The 7,399-nt window shown below is 42.9% G+C and overlaps 1 protein-coding gene across 4 annotated transcripts in view; it reads left to right on the top strand.

Annotated features, from left to right (window-relative positions):
* Positions 1-7,399, top strand: part of Stox2 (storkhead box 2) — a 251,385-nt gene that overhangs the window by 98,826 nt on the left and 145,160 nt on the right. The gene's annotated exons all lie outside the window — the stretch shown is intronic.

Raw genomic sequence — 7,399 nt, 5'->3', positions numbered from 1 at the left:
AAAAAAAAAAAAAAAAGCTGCCATAATGGGAGAACTTGGCAGTTACAGATCAACTTCCTGAGCCCACAGCCTGTTTCTATAAAACATAAAGAGCCACGAAGCTCACCCAGATCGTGTGATAAGTGTTGGGGTGGGTGGATGCAGGAGGTGGATGGATTGCAGTGCCTCAGGCTTCCCATGCTTTGCTAAGGGACCTCCCTGGGATGACCAACTTTCAGTTCTTCTTCACCCCTCTCCCCACTTCCATAGGACGCCACAACCCTCTCTTGCTCTCCATGGGGAAAGCATACAACCGCCTCAATAGGGGGTTCCCAAGTTTGTACATTTTATGTGGGCAGTGGCTAGTTGGTACTATATAGCCATATTTCTGTATCTACAGAGGAGTGCTCCAGGGGCCCTCTAGGTACCACCTCTTGAGGATGCTCAGTCAAATGTCTTATCAAAGAGCTTATTATCTACAGGTAACCCATGCAGTTCTCTGTTTGCATTTTAAGTCATCTGCACACATCGCACATTGTTTTCCCGTACGCTATACACACGGTATGGTATTGTGTTTGTCATCACGGTCACACAAATATACCACAAACACAACTTAAAGGAGGCAAGCTTACTTTGGAAGTTTTGGTCAATGCTGGCTGTGTCTGGGTAGAACATGATGGCGGAGAAGGGCTGCTCAACTGCTGGTTCCTAGGAAGTGGAGAGAAAGATGGAGAAGGTCCCAGAACGAGTTGTAGCTGCACTTGCCTCCTGTAACCTCCTTCCTCCATGTAGACCCCTACTCTGAAAGCTTCTATGGCCTGCCAAGAAGAATCCTTCAAGTTGGAAGGGCCCGCCCCGAACCGTTCCAGTGAAAGGTCAGAGCCCTCGAGGTCACCTATCAGTGCCTGGATCTACTGAGCCTTTGGGGTTGTTACATTTTATATCCACACCACAGTTGTACTGTATGTTTTGATGACAGGTGTAATCCTCTACACCACTTTTTAGAAGGAATCTGCAGTGTAGATTTGGTGGTCCCTGGTGGCATCTGATTAACTGAATTAATCACTGGTTAACTGAAGAAAAGACTTCTGAGTTGGGAGGCTCGAGGGAACAGAAACAAGAGCAAGCTTCTCCTTGATGTATGAGGGTGGGTTGGTACCTGGGGGGGGGGCGGAACTCGTCCTTCTCAGAGGAGAAGGGGAGGAGAGTGGGGGAGAGGCTGTATGAGAGGAGGGAGGTGCTGCAATCGGGATACAAAGCAAATAAATAAATTAATGAGAAAAAAGTCTAGTCAATATGAACATAAAGTTTTTTTATTGTTCTACCTGCAACTGGTTGATATGGAACCTGCGGGTAGAAAGAGCAGCCAAGTGTTGGTACCCCACTCCTTTATTCCCAGGATTTACGAGGCAGAGGGAAGCAAATCTCTGAGGTCAAGGCCAGCGAGAGGGGTCTATACAGCAAGTTCCAGGACAGCTAGGGTTACACAGAGACAGGGTTGGTCTTAAAACAAACAAACAAACAAACAAAAACAAGAACAAAAAACAAACCAACAAAAACAAAGAAAGAAAGAAACAGTAGGAACAAGGACAACTGTAATTTTCTTTCCTAATGTCCGCCAAGGTCAGACGGGCAAGTTAAGGTCAGATACATCTCAGTGGCATCCTCTGTTATGGTGATTTGAGGTCTCTGGTGTGGCAGGGTCTACTTCTCAGCAGGTAGTCCTCTCTACACTTTTTAGAAGAAATCTGGAGTGCAGGTTTAGCCACCTATGATGGCATCATTGATTGGCTGTTGATTGATTGAGAGAAAGCTATTTGAGATGGGAGCCAGTGTAGTTTTTAGCTACACCACTTTGGCTCCTGGCGGGCAGACGCATGCGCACATTGGCCCTGGAGCTATCTGGATATCTGAATTTTTTTTTTTTTTTTTTTGGTTTTTCAAGACAGGGTTTCTCTGTATAACCCTGGCTGTCCTGGAACTCACTCTGTAGGCCAGGCTGGCCTCAAACTCAGAAATCCACCTGCCTCTGCCTCCCAATGGATATCTGAATTTGAGAACTGAAAACACACATGCACGCACACACGCACGCACGCACGCACGCACGCACATGTACCAGTTAGTTTTAAAATGACTTGATTACCTCAAAGGGTGGGCATTTCTAATCCTCCGCCAGTGGTCACTTACCTGAAATCTCACGTGGTTGCTTGGCTTTATCTCCTACAGCTCCTATGTCAACCTGTATCCCACCGCTTTGTGGTGATTTCTCCTCCTCCTCCCTCCTGCGTCCTAGGCCCATCTTCCTTTGCCCAGCCATTGGCCACTGGCATCTTTATTGATTGATCAAAACCAAATTGGGGACAAAGACCTCTAGCATTTGGACACACAGATTTCTGATTGAATCAAAGCATTATAACCAATCTCCAGCAAGCCAGGTGGTTGCTCAAGGGGACAGGAATGAAGAACACTTGAGAATAGTGGAAGATGATCATGGGGATGGGGACCATGCCAACATGATGGAATGGTACCGTGGAGGCAGCACCTGTTTAGCTGTGGGACATCAAGGGCGTGGATCACTTGTGCTGCTTCCGAGCTCTATTGCCTGAAGAAAGCTATTTCGTGCCTCAGGTTTTTCATTCATGCAGTATGAGTGTAGGGGCAGGTAGATTTAAAACTCTCTCTCTCTTTTATTTTTTTAGTTCTCACAGGATTTGTTTCTAATATAATGCTAGCTCAGCACAAACCAAGCGATAGATCAAGTAACCAGTCAACCAGTCTTGGAGTGCAGAATGAAAAGCATTGTGCTGGTATTTCAGAATTAAAAGCATTGCACTAGTATTTCAGAGCCACTGAACAAAACTATTAGGAATCTAGAAAGAGGATGTTGTAGTTAGGTAAAGGATAGCAATAACTCTTTAATGGACATTTGACATGTTTGGAAAAAAATCTGTTTAGATGTCAGGGAAATGGAGGTAATGGGACTGAAATTTGTAGGCTAGGATTAATGTGGGGCTTATGTCTAATAAAAGGAGAGATTTGGTAGAAGGTTTCAGATAACACTGCGAAAGAGATGACAGGAAGTTTCTATGGCATTTTTCCTCTTCAAAACTTGAATAACCACCATGTCAAATTTCAGCACCTTAATTTGGACACATAGAGAAAATGTGATGTAATAGTTTTGACTAAAAACAGTTTATTTTTGAAGAAGACTTAAAGGTTTCTCTTGCCTACCTGTGTATAGACCTCTAAAAGAGGGTTTTATTTTATTTTTTAGAAATGTAGACAGGCTCGCCTTGGAGTCACTACATAGCTTAGGATTACCTTTACCCCTTGCTTCTATTTTCTGAGTTCTAGCACTACAGGTGTGTGCCAGCCACCATGCCATGTAAATGTAGTGTGGAGACTTGATCCCAGGTTTTCGTGTGTGCTCACGGCATATAGCTGTTAACTATTGTCTCAGTGGCTGCATTGTTCATGGTACAGATATTAAGTGAATGAGTAGTCACATCTAAGGACAGCATGTAAGACTGAAGGATGCTTCAGGTCTCTTCGGATACTTTCTGCTTCTATACAAATAAATAAAATTTTTTTGAGAGTTCAGAGGTTGCTGAAGTTACCCATAAACTTCAGAGGTTGTCTAGGAGGGAAGGTACCACCTCAGTATTAAGTGGACAAGAAAACAGTAGACCCAACTACAGAGAACAAGAGGAGATTTGGGCAGTGTCTTAGTCAGGGTTTCTATTCCTGCACAAACATCATGACCAAGAAGTAAGTTGGGGAGGAAAGGGGTTATCCAGCTTACACTTCCACAGGGCTGTTCATCACCAAAGGAAGTCAGGACTGGAACTCAAGCAGGTCAGGAAGCAGGAGCTGATGCAGAGGCCATGGCTTGATCCCCTGGCTTGCTCTATTTGCTTTCTTATAGAACCCAAGACTTTCTTATAGAACCCAGGGATGGCACCATCCACAATGGGCCCTCCTCCCTTGATCACTAATTGGGAAAATGCCTTAGAGCTGGATCTCATGGAGGCATGTCCTCAACTGAAGCTCCTTTCTCTGTGATAACTCCAGCTTGTGTCAGGTTGAAATACAAAACCAGCCAGTGCAGGCAGTTCAGTGAAAACATATCATCATGACATGCTTCCGGTTCTTCCCTAACTGTCACATGTTTTTTTTTTATTTATTTTTTTATTTTTTATTTTTTATTTTTAACTAGAAGTCAACATGTTTTGTTAATCCCAAAGATGTGAGGAGAAAGACCACTGACCCAAATCATCCTGGTCTAATTAATTAAAGCAAGCAATTAATTGCAAGCTTGTTTATCCAAGTACATGGGATGTCTCTTCCTAAAAGTGGGGTTCAAGATATCAGCATTGGATGTGAGGAAGACAATGTTTTTATAGCTCAGGGGTAGAAGGTATCCAAATGGGGAACTGGGCAAAACAGAGGTCGCAGGAGCAGAACACAAGCATAGCAATCTTCTGAAACAAAGACATGAATGCAAGGTGCTTGTAACCAGGTAGTCATAATAGCAGGTAGTCATGACAACATTTTTGGAAACAAAGGTAGGGTTGTAAGATGGTTGTTAACTTTTTGAAACAAAGGCATGGTTGCCATTTCTTGTAAGAGATGATTCAAAACCATTTGTAGTTAAGATTACAGATGGGGCACAGTCTAACCCTTGAGAAACAGAGGGTTAATCATAAACAGGAATGAGCCTAGTTTGTCTTTACTATAAGATGGCTTGTAGGCCTAAGATCAAGGCAGCATGGTTCATCATTATTACCTAGAGAAGATACGAAACCTGGTGAAGAGATAGCCATCTCTATTCAGATGGAGGTGCCCAGGAAGAGGAATTATACACATTTATTCCATTGTGCTTTCTCACCCCACTCAAGTCTATTTCAATTCATTATTTAAGTTTTGTCATCTGGTTTAATTCTTTTCCTGGCATATGGGACATCATCTCTATGGCTTTGAAACACTGAGAGAAAGTGAAGAGAATTATTGCCCACAAAAGTGTCCTTGAGTGTTCTCATTCCTAGGGGGATTAATTTGAAGCAACAACTTGAAAACTAACTTATTTTGATTGGCTTGAACTTGAACTGATTTGGAACTGAATTGATTACGTGTAACAAGGGTCTCTTCTGCAGTACCACTCTGTAATATGCTTCATGATCAACAGGCTGGGCAAAGTATATGTTATAACCAGTAGCACTTTAAGTCTAGTAAAGGTAAATAATAGATGCTTCCTTATTTTGAAAAATCTCCACAAATGGGAATGTTTGTTTGGCTACATTGTCCAGCTTCTCCCCACCCCTCAGTTTTATGGCGTTATTCCAGATGGAATTGGCATTCCCTTTATCCCACCAGTAAGACTCTTGCCTGGCTTTGTGTATATGTACTTCTGTGAATTGACCCTTGACTTAAAACATGTACTGGTCTTTGTGGGTTCCTAAGTATTGGGTTCCCACTTTCTAAAGCGGGTATCAAAGAGAAAACAGGGCACTTCCCAGATGTCAAAGGTTTCTTATTTCCTGGCGGGTCAGTTCATGTCGAGCTTTGTGAAAAGTTCAGTGAAGCTTAATTCAATTAAATTCTATCACTTCATTCTGTCTCAATCCTGGGGTAGACCTCTCCCTTCATGAAGAGGAACAAAGGCAAGATCTTGACCGAGGTCAGATAAATACACTTCCCCAGCACTTAGGGGCAACACTCAGCTTTTGTTGACCTCACTGTTGAGTCTTAGCACCTGTTGGGATTTACTGTGCCTGGGCTGTACTTTAACCTGCTTGTCTGACCTATTTTGCTGCTGATTTTTAAGTAGGCTTCATATTTCATTGACTCCCACAGCTGGATGAGACCCTGGTGTACATCTGGTCTGACACATTCATTTTAAGAAAACAATGAATCCTATAGAGGTTTGGGGACAGGCCTAAGGTGAGAGGGCACAGCCAAGGCTAGGACCCCAGCTACCTAAATCTTGCTGTGTAGGAACTCCATGAAGTCTTCACGGCTGGCTACATTCTTAGTGGAAACACTTCAAGGGAACTCTATGTTACCGTGGGTATTTAAAATTTAGATATTTTTCCCCTTAGTGATTACTTTTTTCTTTTTTGTAGGTTCCATTTCTAACATGCATAGAAGTAGACTGAGTAGCAAAACAAACTCAAAGCCAGCAAATTCTTCATCAGTTTATGAATCATCCTGTTTCTTCTGTATTCCCATGCACCTCTCATCTCTACAATAATTTTAAAGTTATCTCAGATGTCATACTGTTTGATCCACAAATATTTGACTATGTATCTCCAAAAGTATCTTTATACTTAAAAATAGTCATAATACTATTAACTGAATAACCCAAATAAATTATCAGTAATGTTAAATATTCCATAGTTGCTCTTTGTATTAATACTAACATTACATAGTCCTTGTATTTTCAGGTATGTTTTCTCTGTGGAAGGGAAAACAAACTCTACTAAGAATGTTGATGGGATTAGGTCACTGGAAAGAGAGAGACCCCGCAAAGGACTTTCAATATCACTGGTAAAATGATCCATGGCTCAGCTGGCAAGCTGGTTCAGTGGGTGAAGGCAATTTTGCCAAGAAAGCCTGGTGTCATATGTTCTTTGTCTGGAGCCTACATTAAAGGAAAAGGAAAAGAACCAACTCCTGATGTCCTCTGATCTCTGTACATCTGCTATGGCTTGTACACAGATTCGTGTAGATTGCACACAGATGTATTCAGATGCATATACCCACAGTCCACACACATAGATGCACACAGATGTACACAGCCACACCCCCCCACACACAGATGCGCACACTTACATTCCACAGACACAGATGCACACAGATTCACACAGCCACACTCCGCACACACAGATGCACACACTCATACTCCACGCACACAGATGCACACAGCCACACTCTGCACACACAGATGCACACACTCACACTCCACACACACAGATGCATACAGCCACACTCCACACACACAGATGCACAGGCTCACACTCCATGCACACAGATGAACACAACAGTACAATTTTTTGTTATATATTTTTTATTATTTTCTTTATTTACATGTCATATGATATCTCCTTTCCCAGTTTCCCCTCCAAAAACAAACAAACAAACAAACAAAAACAATAAGAACAAACCCCTGTTGCCTCCCCCCTCACCATGCTTGCCACCCCACCCTCTCCCACTTGTTGGCCCTGGCATTCCCCTACACTGGGGCACAGAACCTTCACAGGGCCAAGGGTCTCTCCTCCCATTGATAATCGACTTTGCAATCCTCTACTGTACACATGCTGCCACCATCAGAGCAATCAGTCCCACCATGTATATCCTTGGTTGGAGGTTGAGTCCCTGGGAGCTCTGAGGGTACTAGTTAGTTCATATTGTTGTTCATCCT

The sequence above is a fragment of the Mastomys coucha genome, unplaced genomic scaffold, assembly GCF_008632895.1.
Source record: "Mastomys coucha isolate ucsf_1 unplaced genomic scaffold, UCSF_Mcou_1 pScaffold22, whole genome shotgun sequence".
NCBI lineage: Eukaryota > Metazoa > Chordata > Mammalia > Rodentia > Muridae > Mastomys > Mastomys coucha.
This window is presented reverse-complemented; position numbering and strand designations above follow the sequence as displayed.